The sequence below is a fragment of the Syngnathoides biaculeatus genome, chromosome 6 (assembly GCF_019802595.1).
Source record: "Syngnathoides biaculeatus isolate LvHL_M chromosome 6, ASM1980259v1, whole genome shotgun sequence".
NCBI classification, from domain to species: Eukaryota; Metazoa; Chordata; class Actinopteri; order Syngnathiformes; family Syngnathidae; genus Syngnathoides; species Syngnathoides biaculeatus.
The window spans coordinates 24,917,058-24,933,149 of record NC_084645.1 but is presented as its reverse complement, the minus strand read 5'-3'; the positions used below and the strand labels follow the sequence as shown (position 1 = coordinate 24,933,149).

Genomic DNA, 16,092 nt, shown 5'->3' with positions numbered 1-16,092 from the left:
CTCCATCTTTTCTGTAGTTTATTGTATAAATAAAAGAGGTTTAGTTTACACAGTGCAGCAGATGGCCCGCAAAGATTTGGGAAGACACCTTTGGAACTTGTAACCGCACCCTGAAAATGCACGTGAAGGCATCGTTTTGGTTTCCCCAAAAAAAATCTGTTTCGGCCATTGACCACCGACACTGCGCAGAATACTTTGATGCTACATCCTATAGTGTCGTCGACCATAAGGAAGCTCGTTTTTCTTATCTCTTGACCATTTTCACCTCTGTGAGGATTTGGAATACGGCCACATCTGAAGATGCACCAAAGATTTTTCAGCGCTTTTACCGTAATTCCCTGCCTACAGAGCGCACCTGGTTATAAGCCTCACCCGGTACATTCGTAAAGGAAATACCATTTGGTACATACATAGGCCACAGATCTATAAAAGTCGCAAGTGGCCACATTGAAACCCACATTGAAAAATGAGATATTTACAAAGAAAGATGGTACACAGAGAGTTTAACGCTAGTACCGCCATGTTAACTAAAGCTAGCACTGCGCTAACAGGGCCGGTTAAAAAAAAAAAAAAAAAAAAAAAAACATACCGGTAAAAATCACTGATTACGGTAAAAGCACTGAAAAATATTTGGTGCATCTTCAAGATGACGCCATCTTCCAAATCCAAAGACAGCTGAAAATGGTCGACACGGCAGTAACACCCTAGTGCAGCGCTAACAGAGCCAGACCGGTAAAAGTCACTTCCTCTGCACATATATTCCACTCACAGGGCCGGTTACAAAAAAAACCATATCGGTAAAAATCACAGACGCGGCAGTAACACACAAGCACAGCGCCAACGCTAGTGCAGCGTGAACAGGGTCAGCTAAAAAAAAAAAAAAAAAAAAAAAAAAAAAAAAAAAAACATAGCGGTAAAAACTCACTTCCTCGGCACATATATTCCACGGATCTCACTCTTACCTTTTCCGCTCGAGTGCCCCCTTGCGGCCATTAGAAAAAAAAATGCACAAATTACATCACCGCAGGGTTGAAAGCGTGTGAAAAAAGTCGCGTCTTGTAGGCCGGAAATTACGGTAATCATGAAGGTGGGATTTCAATGGTCTGGTGAGGGGTCAATCTCAGTTCCACACCCCTTGGAATCATGTCAACTCCCTAAATCGTCATCCCGTTTCCAATGAAAATCTAGACACGTGTTTAGGAACTTCACCACAAACACACACCGTCTTCCCAATCTGCCAATGAGAGAATGAACACAAAAGTCTACACACCCTTGTTCAAATTCCAGGTTGGTGTGTCATAAAACAATGAGACCAAGCGAATCTCTTCCACCATTAATGTGACACATAACCTGGCTTACGGCCACGCTACCCTGAGAACGGCAGATCTCGTTAGATCTCGGAAGCTAAGTGGGTTTGTCCCTGGTTAGTACTTGGACGGGAGACCGCCGAGGAATACCAGGTGCTGTAAGCTTCTCTCCCCGGTTAAAATGCAGAGGGGTTGCGTCAGGAAGGGCATCCGGCGTAAAACAAATATGCGTTCATCGGAGATGACGAACTGTAGTGACCCCTAACGGGACAAGCCGAAAGGAAAAGAAGAAGAATGTCTGAATGAAACTTTGAGAGGGAGGAGTAAAGATAACTGAAATGATGGGGTTGCACAAGTGTTTACACCCTCTCATAACTGGAGTTGAGCTGTTTTCAGAACTAACCAAATCAGATTAGCATTTAGTCTCTGTTTTGGAAAAGTGTGCTAGTATCCATTGTCTCAGTCATCGATATTACATTCATGTGCACAATTTTAGAGTATTTCAATAACTCAATCACGTTAGAGTGCACTACGAATCTGCAATACAACATTGTAGGTCGTACATTGTCCACTATGTTCGAATTAGAACTAAATTCCAACCGAGAACAGATTTGCTGGTAGATTTCGGGCATGTCACACTTCGGCGCAGAAACTAGGAGCCTGCAATGCATTCCCCCCCCCCCCGCACGTATCGCCCAACCCCCACTTGACTTTTTCCTGTTTGCACTTTGTGTGTGTCAGTTCTTGCGTGCATGTGCATTCTCCCCCTCCGTAACGCCGGGCCGCCATTGGCTGGCCGGGTTTGTTGGAGGGAAAGAGCCGGCGAGTGGCGGGGAGGGCGCCGCGGCCAGATAGTGCTGACTCAGGCCGTGGGCCCATTGTTCTCCGGGTGAAGTAACCCTACACCGCCCCGCCTGCAGCCAGACACAGCCAGAGAGAGAGAGACTGAGCGCCCGGCCGGCCGTAAGTGCTGGAGCCAGGGCGACTGCGGCGTTAAACAGTGCCACAACTCTTATCTCTCGCTCCATTAAGTGTCACAATGAGACAAGTCAACAGCCCACAACCACAATCGACACGGGGGCCGTTCGGGTTGCCGTACCCCCCCCCCCGCCGGAGAGTGCGGTTTCTCCTTCAGGGAAGTGCTGATTCGGAACCGCGTCCATTCTAGGTTAGCGTGAATCGTATAGGAATTTCCAGGGAAAAAAAAAAATATGAAAAAATATACAATCCGTGGCTGGATACAACCGCGCATTCCGATGAGATCTGATACGAAGGCGCGATCCAAAATCCATCAACGGACAGCGCAGACGTCAGCCAAGGCCAACAAATAGCATCTTTCACACAGAGGTGAAGCAAAATGGCCACGGTAACAGAACTCCACGGCGGTCGGGGGTCTCGAGTCACATGACATGACTTAAAATCCTGTTAAGTAAACACATGTTTGAAGATAACTGCTTGTAAAACTATAGCATTAAACCATTTTTCAATATTTCTACGATCCGCATTTTGGGGCGGTGTGGCTAAAACAGTAGCATGCATTTTTCCAGGTCCCAAGAGTTGTATTTGATTGACTTTGAACAAGTGAGTTCAACGCATTCAGCAGAAACACCAGCAGTATTTAAGAGCGGTAAGAACGGCTTGATTTTTTTTTTCATGATTTTGAAGCTTGATTTTAAATACTTGGTGATTTTTTTTAATCATTCACAATTAGCAGGGTTGTCCACAAAACCCTGACCCTAACCCTACCCAATTTGAGGACTTGGCTATAACTCAAGTAAGACTCCACCCGACTTTAACTTGGTATTTACGTGGCTCACAATGGACTAACTCGAGCGACTGTACATGATTTGACAAATATGGCGCACTCCCAGTTGAAAAGTGACATTTCAAATACGGCAGTCATTCATATTTGAAAAAATGCACAGGTGTGGTCAGTCATGCGCGCAGATATAAAGTTGCGGGTGTGATTAGGGATGGAATCTCACAACCTTAAAATAACTTACTGAGTTGTTATACCCGAGTATGTAGTTGTTACCTCATACCGTAATCATAATTTATTGGCACAGCACACTAAGACAGACATTTTTAAAGGTCGATTGAGCTTCAATTTCAAAACTAAATATTGTCTATAGTCTAACGTCAGAACTTACATCAAGTCAAAGTCGATCACAATCTCATACTTATTATGAAACATTACCTGTGTTATATCCCAGATATATTCGCAGTGTAACTGAATTTCCTTTGACATGGCTCACGATGTTGAGGACTTTCGACGTAAATGCGCTCGCAGTACGTGAAGAAGCTCGGAACATGTACTTGCATTTCCCGTTTCCGGGTGAATGCTGATTGTTTAGGATCAGGCCTGTTTTGTTACCGACGTTTCTGAAATGAACATGTAAATTAATGTCAAGACTACACAAAATAAGACGTCTTTCCATATCTACGTATTTTCAGTCGTAACAAATTTTACACGTGTGCTTTTTCGTGCTCGACTGTGCAGATTTGTGAGCGTGACGGCGCGCAAGCGCATTCCGCCCGTCAAATCGCAGTAACTGAATACGGTGACATTTTTTGTCTTTGAAAGAAGTGATACTTTTTGTGAACTTAACCAATCATTACACTGCGATGTGGCGCGCAAAGGCTACGACAACAGAGCTTGGCTAACCGCTAACTGGTCAAACATGCAAAGCGTCGCGTTGGTTATGTTTTCAGTTGAGAGGACAAAGTAATTGATCATACAGAAACTCGTTTGGGACCATTAGAAAAGAATTATATCGATTTTAACTGTCACAGAAAGAGATGCTGAGTGGAAAGAAGCTAATGTGCGAATATACCATATTATGCGACTGAGCAAGATTCTATGACTTGATTTATGATTAATAATGAGTTGACTTGCTCGAAATTTGGCAGGGACTCGCGTTGCTTGATTTACGCCAGAGTAATTTGGGACTTGCTCGAAACTTGACGTTTAAGACTTCGAGACTGACTTATGACTTGCACATGTTCGGACATTTACGGTACAGTCAGAGTCAGGTCCGGTGGTACACTGCAGGGATTGCGTAGTATCTTACTGAATTATGTGTCCTTGTAAGAAAATATCAGTTAAAACTATTAAAATTCTAATATTTGATTTAAAGTGGCCGTGTTTCAATCAATATGTAACAGTTGCTTTCATCACTTGGATGAGTGGAACAAAAGTCTAAAAATGGCAAAATGGGTCATGACAGTCGAGCAGTTCACAATTGTCGGGGCGGTTTGTACAGAGAAACAAAAACAAAAACAAAATCACAATTTCATTGGCTCAAATTAGTCAAAAGGATCGAGCATGCAAACAGGAGAACAAACGAAGAAGGAAATAGACGGGTTTTATGAGTCATATAGTCGTTCAACTTCCTGGAGTGACGAGTCTGGAATTACCCACCACGGCATCGTAATTGTTGCTGAACCTCAACCAAACAAGGTTACGTTACCACTGCGGTTTGTACAACGACCTGGCGGACCTCCAAGGAACTTTGCCTCTTAGATTTTTGGTGTGGCATGCATTGAAGGTACCAAAGTTTTCAAGCATTTTCCTTACTTTCTGCCAGAATAACAGTAAATGTTTACACTCGCATGCAGAAGTTGGGGGTATGTACAGGGTCCATTTTGATGCTAATGCTAATTTGGACTGTTCTGCCTTGGTGGAGGTCTAACCCCCAAAGAGGGCAATTTAAAATCTGTTAATCTAATTGGCCAAAATGACTTCTGGCACAAGAGCCTTCAGATTATCCATGAACAACAGCGCAGGGAAACATGCACAAGTATAATTTAATATCTTGACTGACAGACGGTCTTGGACTTCTTAGACTAGAAGATTGATGCATTGTTCCATGAACACCCTTGTAACTCAAAACATGACAAATTGATGATTATTTTCCAAATTGTGAACATATAACGTAAATATTCAAGTCACTCCTCTATAGATTGCTGTTCTTTTGGTTCTGAATACGAAGCGGTATGGCGGCATGCCGCCTCAGAGTTCTGAGGACCAGGGTTTGAATCCCAGCCCTGGTTTTGTGGAGTTTGTATCTTCTCATCATGGCTGCGTGGGTTTTCTCCATGCACGTCAGTTTCCTCCCACATCCCCAAAACATGGATTTATTGGAGACCCTAAAATCCTACCGAAGTCTGATTGTGAGTGCAAATGTTTTTTTTTGTTTCTATGTGCCCTGTGATTGGCTGGCAACCGGTTCAGGGTGTACCCAGTCTCCTGCCTGAAGATAGCTGGGATTTGTTTGAGGATTGGCTCGACCCGAGTGAGGATAAGCGGCTTAGCTAATGGATGAATGGATGTGAAGATCTGCTATTCTGGTGGACTACAGGACCAACGGGACACTGCAGAATCTTGGAAAATCCTACACTATTTCCCACCATGCCTCGAACCAAAAGCTGTGACAGCGTTTCAGAAAAATGAAGCTTGAATAGGTTATTTTAGTATGTTCAACAAATTGAAGGTGAAGGCAATAACACAATTCTATAAAATGGTACAAAATAAACCGTTTGCGCATCATAACCAATTCATTGCAACACATTTTGTTTCATACAATTCCAGTTTCTTACAATGGAATTGGAGCAATATTTTAGGAGAGGATAAAGAATATACGCCTATAAGTATTATTTTGTCTTTATTGCTGCACCATTTGTGTTAAAGTCTTACTTCAAGATTCATAACATTGCATTTCTCGTTGTTTAATTGGACATCCTTCTTTTTCCAGTTCTTTTATAAAAGAGCGGATTGGAGGTTTGAACGTGCAATTTTAGTGAAAAACCTGAGAAACAAGAGCCCGAACCTTTGATTGGGTGTTGGCAACACATTTGTTCGGCACTGTTTGCGCGATAGGATGGCGCCGCTGCCCCCACGCACGTTCCCGATACCCCATCCTCAAATTTACACTCTCAATAGTCGGCTTATGCGGCACCGTCACTGCGCGGCTCGCATAGCCGAAGCATTGTCGGCGTGTGACGCCGGACGACAATTGATTTCCCCCAACCTAACGTTTTATTAGATTCCAGCCGGCTTGGATGAATATGGAGGAGCGCTCGTGGTCTCGGGGGGCACAATGGACCTGAAATTCTGCCCACGAGTACCAGAGAGGACAATAAGTCCCTTTCAGCCATCGAGGGCAGCCTGAACCAGAGCTGCTTTGTCAGCAGAATTTTTGGGTATTTGTGTAAGTTGCACACAACTTCGGCATTCAAGCTGATGTCAACTGACGTGACTCACCAATGCATTGTGCCGAAATTAGTCATGAAACTTAAGAGCGTGTTGTCATACTTTTGAACGGTTTATGGTTGTTGGAGTTTTTTGTGATTAAATATGTTTAAGGTATGAAAACATTTGTCAATATTTGATTAAAATTAAACATTTTCACCGCAGTTGCAACGACCTTCTCGAGCACCGTTCCTCAGTATCGGTGAGTATGCAAATCTAAGTGGTCGTAGAGTCGGTCTGGATTAGAAGTAAGCGGTTCAGTTTTTATCCTCTATGCTGGACCTTAATTTAACGTGTTCCAGCTGGACTCGCCGAGGTTTCAAGTTGTTTGCTGGGGGATCTAAAGAAACCTGATGTTTAGGCTAACACGAGTCTTAACAAATTGTCTCTTCAGAAGCCGCTTTTAATTAAAAAAAGAAAAAAAGCTAATTATTTTGTACCAGTTGCTCTTCTTTTATATGCCTCATGTACCATCCTTGTTGTCCCCCCCATCCCTCTTCTGGACTTTGGCTCCACAATCAGCTGTCTGGCTTCCTTTCTTGGAGCTCATGTCCCTTCAAAGAGTCAAAGCAGGGCCCCTCTGTGGTATTAAATATCTTTATTAAACTGCTGCTGCGGGGGCTCCCTCTCAACCCCCCCCCCTTCCCCCTGCATCCTTCTTTTCTCCTCTCTACATCCCAACTATCCCCATAAACTTGGACCCCGCTGGCTCGTCTTCAAAGACTCCCGCCGGGCGGCTTCTGCCGGCGACCCGCGGCACAATGGCCTCCGCCGAGACCCCCGCTGCGTCAAAATCAGGCAGACTCCGCCACACTTGGCTGGGCCACATCTGACGGCGGGACTCGTCCCGGTTCGGGTCCTCGGGATCGGGAGGAGGGGAGCAGGAAGGTGGAATCGGCATCGGGCTTTGCGACCGCGTCATGGATTGCTGAGCGCCGGCCGAGGTTGCCTCGCGTCACATCTGTTTGGCGGCGCAGATCACGTCACCGTGAAAAGCCGCGTGAACAAACAGATGGCCTGCTACAATTTGTCCCATCAAAGATCCCATAACTCTCGCTCTAAGAGGTCTTTCTTCTTTGTGCTTCGCTCTTTAAACCATTCAAGCTTAAAATTGTGACATCATAATGCGCACCGAAAGCGACGTTTACTACGCACGCGTCGGTAACTGTACCTTGACTTTGACTCTAATTTGCAGAGCATCGGGAAAAAGATGACTTGAAGTCCATCAATCCTCAACGGAAAGGATTCCGAATTACTACCGGCAATACAGACCAAACTCTGACACAGAACAGTCGGTATCAAGGGATTCGGTAGAAGCACCCCACCCAACAGGACTCCTCGAGGGAAGCGATCGAACTCCTACAAGTCCACAAAACACATGAAGAGTGGTTGACTCAGACTTAGCTAAAGCTTAGCTAAAATGGCGCGCGACTACAAAACAGACAGACAGTCAAGCAGCAGTATCAATACCAGTATCGGTCTGGACTTGTACCCGTTCAAAAAACGACGTGATCCTACAATACCCGATACCAGGTTATGATATACAATACCAGTCTGCCTTTTCCTGAGCGTGGTAGTGTTCAGTTTGCCAGATAGCAAAAAAGTTCTCAGAGGGTCAACGCGTGTTTTGCTTCAAGCTGTTAGCTGCCATTCACAGTTGAAGTTTACAAAAATTACAAACAAGAAAATAAATTGTGAAAATCATAAAACAGTACGAAAACCTGACATTAGATGAAGATTCATTGGGATCTCGCATATTACCCCCGACGTATCGCATGTTGTGGAATTTTGCTTGAACGGCGTCTTCAGTGCGTCATCCGACAGCCTAATCACTGTCACTTCTCTCATTTTTCCACCGTCTGTTGACCGAAATGTGCGTGTGTGTGTGAAGCGGTTACTTGTAAAACTAGACTTTGAAAGTCGCCTCTCCCCCACACCGCCAGCCGCAGCGCGCCCTTTGTCCGCCACAATATGAGCCGCGGAAACAAAGACGCCGTTGCGGAGCCCGAGGATATTTGGGAGCCTCCTGCCACTCAAAGCCATTGTTGACGTGTGCTGGGCTCGGCGGACAATGGAAACTTTGTGCAAGGCGAGAGGACACACCCTCTCCTCCTCCTGTATCTCTAGCGTTTATCTGCCTCGCCATCAGATTTCTCCACAGCTCTCACTTGTTCAGACCCCCCCCCCCCATTTTATTCATTGCACTCCGCATACATGAGTCCTAATGGCTCATCTCTTATTTTGGTATTATCAGCAATAAGTCACATATACTGCAATTTATTAGACCGTTTTGAGCGCGGTGGCGGGCGACGGTGGCACTGTCGCGACATCTCGGCGCATCTAACAGAAGCGATGGCGGTGGAGTGATTTCAGAGCGGTAACATCGAGTGATTTCTTCGGGGTTCTACACTCACGACAGCAGAGAAAGGGGAAAAATTGAAGAATCAATGATTAAATGAGGGTTCCCTCTCAAGGCCAAATATCGCTGATGCAATCGTGGTCAGTAAAAATGTAAAATATTTTTCCAGCGGAACGATGCGACGTCCATATTCCGAACTGACCTCACTGACATTGTTATTTGCATCAATTTAAAGGCAACGTGGTCGCATCGTCACGAAATGACGTCGTGGTCGTCTGCTTGGTTTCCAATTCATCACTCCTCACTTGAAGAAAATGATCTACGGGTCTTTTCTGACTGCAGCGTCTGTGTTTCTCTTGTGTTCCGTAACACGAACAGCGGGTCAAGAGTCCGACAGAGTCGGGTTTGTTTCCGAAGGCCAAAGGCAGTCCGGCAACGCCAGTTCGCCTCCGACCCCGATGACATCAATGCGATGAGCTGTGCCGCGTCTTTTGTGAACCCCAACGGAAGGTCAAGACTATTCAGTGACCTTTCATATAAACGGAGAATGAATTGATGCTACAGTCGGACAATTGCGAGTGTTTGCTAAAGGGGGCCCTGGTATGTAAAGTCCTTGTGTGGACCGCACCATTGTACTGTTTATGTAGCATCGTACAGTATGTGACCGGCATGGCAGTGAATCCAAACCGCCGAGACCCTCAGAGGTGCCACAGGAAATTATTGAATTAATCTACAAATAATGACTACATACGTATTTTAAACATTTTTAGGTGAAATATTTTGGAGTTTTGATTTGTGTTGCAGGGCCGACCGACGCTCTCGAGGATGTACACAACTCATCGGTCAAAATTGTTTGTTATGTAAATGAAACATACACGCATATATGAAGAAGACTGACCTGGAAAGGCAAGGCTGCTGTAGCGTGACGCATGGGAGGGCGCAAAGTCACACTTGCTCTTTTGTCTTCCGGACTTCTTACGCCCAAGTAAAGTTTTCGGCATGAGTAATCTGAAAAATATATTACGGGGGGGGGGGGGTGTCAGATGGTCTTGTGATACACTTCCTTACTCCCATCCCGCCACAGTTGATTCAGTTCCCTCTTAGTAATTGGGAGCAAATGATATATAGGGCTAGAATCAACTCTCCTATTGATTGGTCGATAATTGAATTGGCCTTACTGCTACTGACATACATTTTGTTGTGATTTATGTGGGATGAACTTCGACCCTTAAACCTCATGCGTTGGTACTGAGTGCGTGGTATACATCTGGAGTAAAGAATTTGTGACAGCAAAATGCTCACAGTTAATCACGATTAGCATTAGCACGCTAGGTATTACCATTTAAGGTCATGAAAAAAACTAGCTAGCATTCAACTCACTCATAAATCATGTTATATGTACAGTACGCATCTAACAATGTCTTAAAAATGACTTGCAGATGTTCCTCTGTTGTTTTTTTGGCAAGGTTTAGCAGTGGCCCAACAATGTGTTCGCCTGCAATAAATGTCTGTGCAAAACATTGGTTCCAGCAGCGCAAAATGTGTATGGAACCTTTTTTTTTTTTTTTTTTTTTTGGTCCCTGCAGCACTTCGAGGGAAAGGCTTATTTAATGTGTGGATATAAATCAGATATGTATCGGATGCAAGCGCAGTCTGGACCCACGAGACCCGACCTGTCTCATCGAAAGAAATTTTTTGACAAAACAGATGTGACAAAAGCAGCAGTGGATGAAGGTGTAAAAAAAAAAAAAAAAAACAGCCATTACCAAAGTGAAGATGCTTCAAAACTCCTAAATATGTTTTTTTGTTCAAAAGTCCAGTTGCACAATATCTTTGAAATTGCCACATATGTATCAAGACCACGTTTAATTTTATGAAGACACGGCGCCTTATGTGGCATCCTGTTTTGTGCACAAGCACAGAACTTCAGAGACATTCCATTCACAGTAGAGGCTGCATTTGTTTGGAACATGAACGGCAACATAAAAAAAAATAAAATCAAAATCGGCCTGCATTGTGAACATAGCCATTTTTTTCATCTATTATATCTTTTGCAATCAGTTACCGTACTTCCCAGCCTACAGAGCTCATCTGTTTATAAGGCTCGGTACACAGAAAGACTTTAACGCTAGCGCGGCACTAACACTAGCGCCGCATCACAGCATAAACCGCAGGTTTGAAAGCATGTGAAAAATGTCGCGGCTATTTGGCCAGAAATTACGGTAGTTTTTTGTTTCTCAGACTAAATTTTGTGACTCACCAATCCACTGGAACTCTACTAATGACATTTATCTCAATTTGACCAATCAAACACAGCTACGAAGTCTCATGCGTGCAAAGTCTCTACAGTCTTACAGAACAGAAGGAACATTTTTAATTTATTTAAATGACAGAAAACTGTTTACCTTACAGACTACAAAAAAAAGAACAGCCATGTCAGGCGCTGTCATCTGTACGCCTAAAAATGTCCATATTTCAGCCTACAAGGTCTCAAACCCAAATTATTTCATAACTCTAAACAAAGAATTATCTTAATTATTTTATTATCTTTTTATTATCAAGTATTTCGGGTCAACAATCCAGAGCAACGGTGAGTGTGGTAAGGAAGTGAAGAAACGGGTCCAAGCAGGTTGGAACAGCTGGCGAAAGGTGTCTGGTGTGTTATGTGACAGAAGAGTCTCTGCTAGGACGAAGGGCAAAGTTTACAAAACAGTGGTGAGGCCGGCAATGATGTACGGATTAGAGACGGCGGCATTGAAGAAACAACAGGAAGCAGAACTGGAGGTAGCAGAAATGAAGATGTTGAGGTTCTCGCTCGGAGTGAGCAGGTTGGTTAGGATTAGAAATGAGCTCATGAGAGAGACAGCCAAAGTTGGATGTTTTGGAAGGAACAAGGTTAGAGACAGCAGATTTAGATGGTTTGGACATGTCCAGAGGTGAGAGTGTGAGGAAATTGGTAGGAGGATGGTAAAGATGGTGCGACCAGGCAAAAAGAGGGAGAGAAAGACCAAAGAGAAGATTTATGGATGTGGTGATGGAGGACATGAGGGCAGTTGGGGTTAGAAAGGAAGATGCAGGAGATAGGCTGAGATGGGGAAAAAAAAAAAAAAAAAAAAAAAAAAAAAAAATCACACACTGTGGCGACCCCTAACGGGACAAGCCGAAAGGAAAAGAAGAAGATTATGAAGTATTTCATTCATTATGGTGCTACTTGCAGTGACTCTGTATTGTTGGGCTACATGTTTTGTCACCTCTTTATTCATGGCTGGATTACAAAAAAAAAATAAATCATGTATTCAGTGCTTTCAGTATTTTTTTTTTTTCACTAATGATTTACTCTTCCTCAAGTAATTTGTGGGGTGGGGATTAAAAAGTACACATTGACAAGTCACAGTCCCGTAGAAACTACGCCGCAATCACAAACACGCTAAAAGCTGGAGGAGCTCTCAGTGGCCTGGTACCAGCCTCTTGAGTCAACAGGGGCAGGAGGTCAAAGGTCAGAGTTGATAGAAAAGAAGCCCAAGGAGAAAAGGGAGGGCGGAAGGTGTGTGCGCTTTTAGACGGAACAAACAGTTGAGGCGCGGGGGTGGATTTTTGGCGGGAAACCAGAGGAAGATTTGGACGGCCACCTCTGGCAGACAGACGGTGAGTCACAGTCTGCACCCACACTGAATCACTCTCGCGCTCACGGATGCCTGCACAACCACGAACTCGGGCCGCAACAAAAGATGTGAAACGGCCACTTTGCAATGATGTCATTCCCTTTTCCTATGGAGCAATGCTATAGGAGCATGACTCAGCAGTGTGTGTGTGTGTACTCATGGGGTCAAGGTCCACATTTTCAGCTTGATGTCACTTATCACTGACTAATCCTCTGAAACATTCGGAGGGCGGGAAGCAGTCGGGAAACGGAGGGAAACCTCCGTGTGTGTCTTTCTATTGTCGACTAACTTGCACACACTCCCCTAAATCATTAATGTGACACACTCGGGCTCGTTTATGCCCCCACTACGTTCGAAGGTAGGTGGATTTGAAAACGGTGCAAAGTGCTCTTAAAAGCCGCTAAACACCTCGAGGCGCGTCCATTGTCTGTTTTTAACCGGGAGCTGGCATTTCTGCCAATTAGTCGCTTTGAAGAATCTCTGCCCCGACGGTTTAGTGCCGATAGTGCAACATTTTATGATTAAAAAAAACCAACAAAAAAAAGCACACTTTAAATTTGATGGTACTTTATGGAGCGGATGAGTGTATTTGGCAAGTTGGGATGTGAACTGCTCCAGTTACACAATTTGGTGGTCAGCATTTTATTTTTATTATTCTCCGTGAAGAATAAACCAATAAAAGTAATCGGGAAAAACTACCGTAATTTCCGGCCAATAAACACGCTTTCAACGGTGCGGTTTATGAGGTGATGCGGCTAATCTGCCGCAAGGGGGGCAGAAAGGGTAAGAGTGAGACTGGTGGAATATATGTGCCAAGGAAGTAACTTTTACCGACCCGGCAGTGTTAGCACTGCGCTAGCGTGTTACTGCTGTGTCTCAGTGATTTTTACCAGTATGTTTTTTTTTTTTGTTTTGTTTTTTTTTTTTTCCAACCGGCCCTGTTAGCGCAGCATTAGCGTTACCAATTAGTGCGGCGTTAGCGTTAAACTGTTTTTGTAACTGCCGCCAGGGGGCACTCGAGTGAAAAGGTAAGAGTGAGACCGGTGGGATACATGTCCCGAGTAAGTGACTTTTACCGGTCCGGCCCTGTTAGCGCTGTGGTAGTGTGTTACTGCAGTGTCTCAGTGATTTTTACCAGTATGTTTAAAAAAAAGAAAAAAAAATGCTCCTGTGAGCATGGCGGCGCTATCGTTACGTTAGCATGGCGGGGCTAGCATTAGTGTTAGCACGGCAACACTAGCATTAAACTCTCTGTTAAACTCTCTGTCTCCGTTATTTGATATTTACCGGTAAGTTTTATTTTAACTGGCCCTGCTAGCGTTAGCGCTAGCATTAGCACTAGCATTAAACTCTTGTGTCGCGTCTTTCTTTGTAAATATCTCATGTTTCAATGTGGGCACTTGCGGGTTTTACACGGCTGCGGCCTACGTATGTACCAAATGGTATTTCGTTTACAAATGTACTGGGCGAGGCTTATAATCAAGTGTGCTCCGTAGGCCGGGAGTCATGATAATCTAATCACAACACCGTACTGACGACCGGTGGTCATAAATGTGATTGAGTGAAACATAAGCGAACGTCAACCTCCGCCACGAGTGCGACATGCAAATTAGCATCTTCGTCAAGTATCCAGTCAGCGTTTCCTTGGAATGAGCAGTGTGTAAACACATTGCCATCAACTCTGCTTAGGTGAAATGATTACACCAAAAGGGTCCAAATCAAACATCCCCCGGAGTTCCTTTGGAAATGAGCTAAAGCCTTGACACGGCTCAGCGGACATGAAAGGCCTCATAGAGTGGCTCGTCGGGCAAAAGGGCCTTACGGTAAATGTACACAAAACTGAGGGTTTAATGGACGTGGCGGTTTCCAGCAGTCAGTACAGTTCACTTCTGTTCTGGACAGATTTTTGTCTACCGAGGCGAAGCGCAGAAATTTAGCCGCCGACTGATGAACTAGGAAACTTGTGCTGAAACCGACATGACAAGTGAAATTAAATTTTGAAAAAAAAAAAAAAAGCACGGGGAGAACATTGAGTCTTCACTGGAAGCCCAGAACCAAGATTCAAAACCGCAAACCTAATAACTGTGAAGCTGCGTTTACGTCTTCACTATAGTCACAACCATAACAATAATCAGGAAGCGAAAGCAGAAAGCGGCTTGGCGTGTGGGTGGTGCGTGAATGCGTGCGTACGCTCGAGCACGTTACTTGGAACATCTCTCCTCGCTTTCGGAGAAAACATATTTGAAGCGCGCCAGGTTGAACGCCGCCAAAGATTCACGCTCAAGTGTATTCGCAGCCATGGAGTCAAGTCAAAGTACTCGGGGGGGGGTCGAGTAAAGTGACATGTTTGAAATGCTCACTAGAAGGTGAACTGCACCCCGCGGCAGTTCCATCGCATCGCAAGGCCCTCAGGTCGCGTCAGTGGCGTCCACCTCGCCGGTCTTCCAACATATTTTGCCATCATTCCTTTAAGTCGTGCTCGGAGGCCTCAGGGCCGCTTTGGAGTTTATTTCCACGAGCCGACACGTCGCCCCGGGCCCTCATGTAAAAACAAGTTGCACTTCTTGTTCATGTTGTCCATCGTCGTGGCAACAGTCCACATTGTGTGATTCTGAATTGGTTTGTTTGTTTGTTTGTTGGTTTGCACCCAGGTGAGAACAATTGGAGGAAGAGGCGAATGCCGCCCCCCCTTCCCCCCGCCACCCCCGCCCGTTTCCTTACACAATGTACCCTAACAAGCTGTTTTCTTAGTCAGAGTGACACACGAGTCTTGCCATGCACATTACATTGTAACAACACTGATTACGCCTGCACACGCGAGATTTGAAGGTTCAGCTCGACGGGGAGGCGGGCTGGACCGATACTGCCCCCTTCTGTCCGCTGCAAAACGTCTGAACGTATCCCGCTGAGGTTCATCAAAACATCAACTTTTTCATTACAGAGTCAATTATTATGCTGAAGAGTGCTGTTGGTGTATTATAATATGACTAAAGTAAGATTTTGTCTCACAAAGAATAATTTTCTAATGTCGGGGGGGGGGTTACTTACTGAGTAAGTAATGATTTATTACTTCAACAGCGTCACCAAAATGAATTAAGCAAGTTCTGCCAATTTACATTTTTATCTTTAGTGCCGTGCATGCATTGCAGATTGTTTTGTGGTCCCCCCTCTCGCTGCTCCTTTCACAAACACGCAAAACCCTTTCGCCGGCGCGAAACAAAGCTCCTTTGAGTCCGGGTCGCTCGGAAGAACCGCAAGTTGCTTTCACGCGACGTCTTTGATCTGCTGATGCTTATCTGACATTTAGAACACACAGGGACAGTTTCGAGTTCCAAGCGACGAGTTTTTGTAAGGTGAAATGTTGGTATTTTTATATTCAGTATACGCATTCATCCGTTTTCTGAGTCGCTTATCCTCACAGGGGTATAGTTATATTTATAAACTATGCAATCATATGGCAGCTTGGCTCCATTGGCGAAAAATAAATAAAAACAGTGGAAGCAATAATAAAAA

General features: G+C 44.6%; 1 long non-coding RNA gene and 1 pseudogene across 3 annotated transcripts in view; one reads left to right on the top strand and one right to left on the bottom strand.

Annotated features, from left to right (window-relative positions):
• Positions 1 to 16,092, bottom strand: part of LOC133502116 (uncharacterized) — an 82,523-nt gene that overhangs the window by 53,781 nt on the left and 12,650 nt on the right. For all 3 annotated transcript variants that reach the window (XR_009795364.1, XR_009795363.1, XR_009795362.1), the window contains exon 2: positions 9,816 to 9,925. This is a non-coding gene — a long non-coding RNA (uncharacterized LOC133502116). The remainder of the gene's footprint in view (positions 1 to 9,815; positions 9,926 to 16,092) is intronic.
• Positions 1,354 to 1,472, top strand: LOC133502828 (5S ribosomal RNA; annotated as a pseudogene).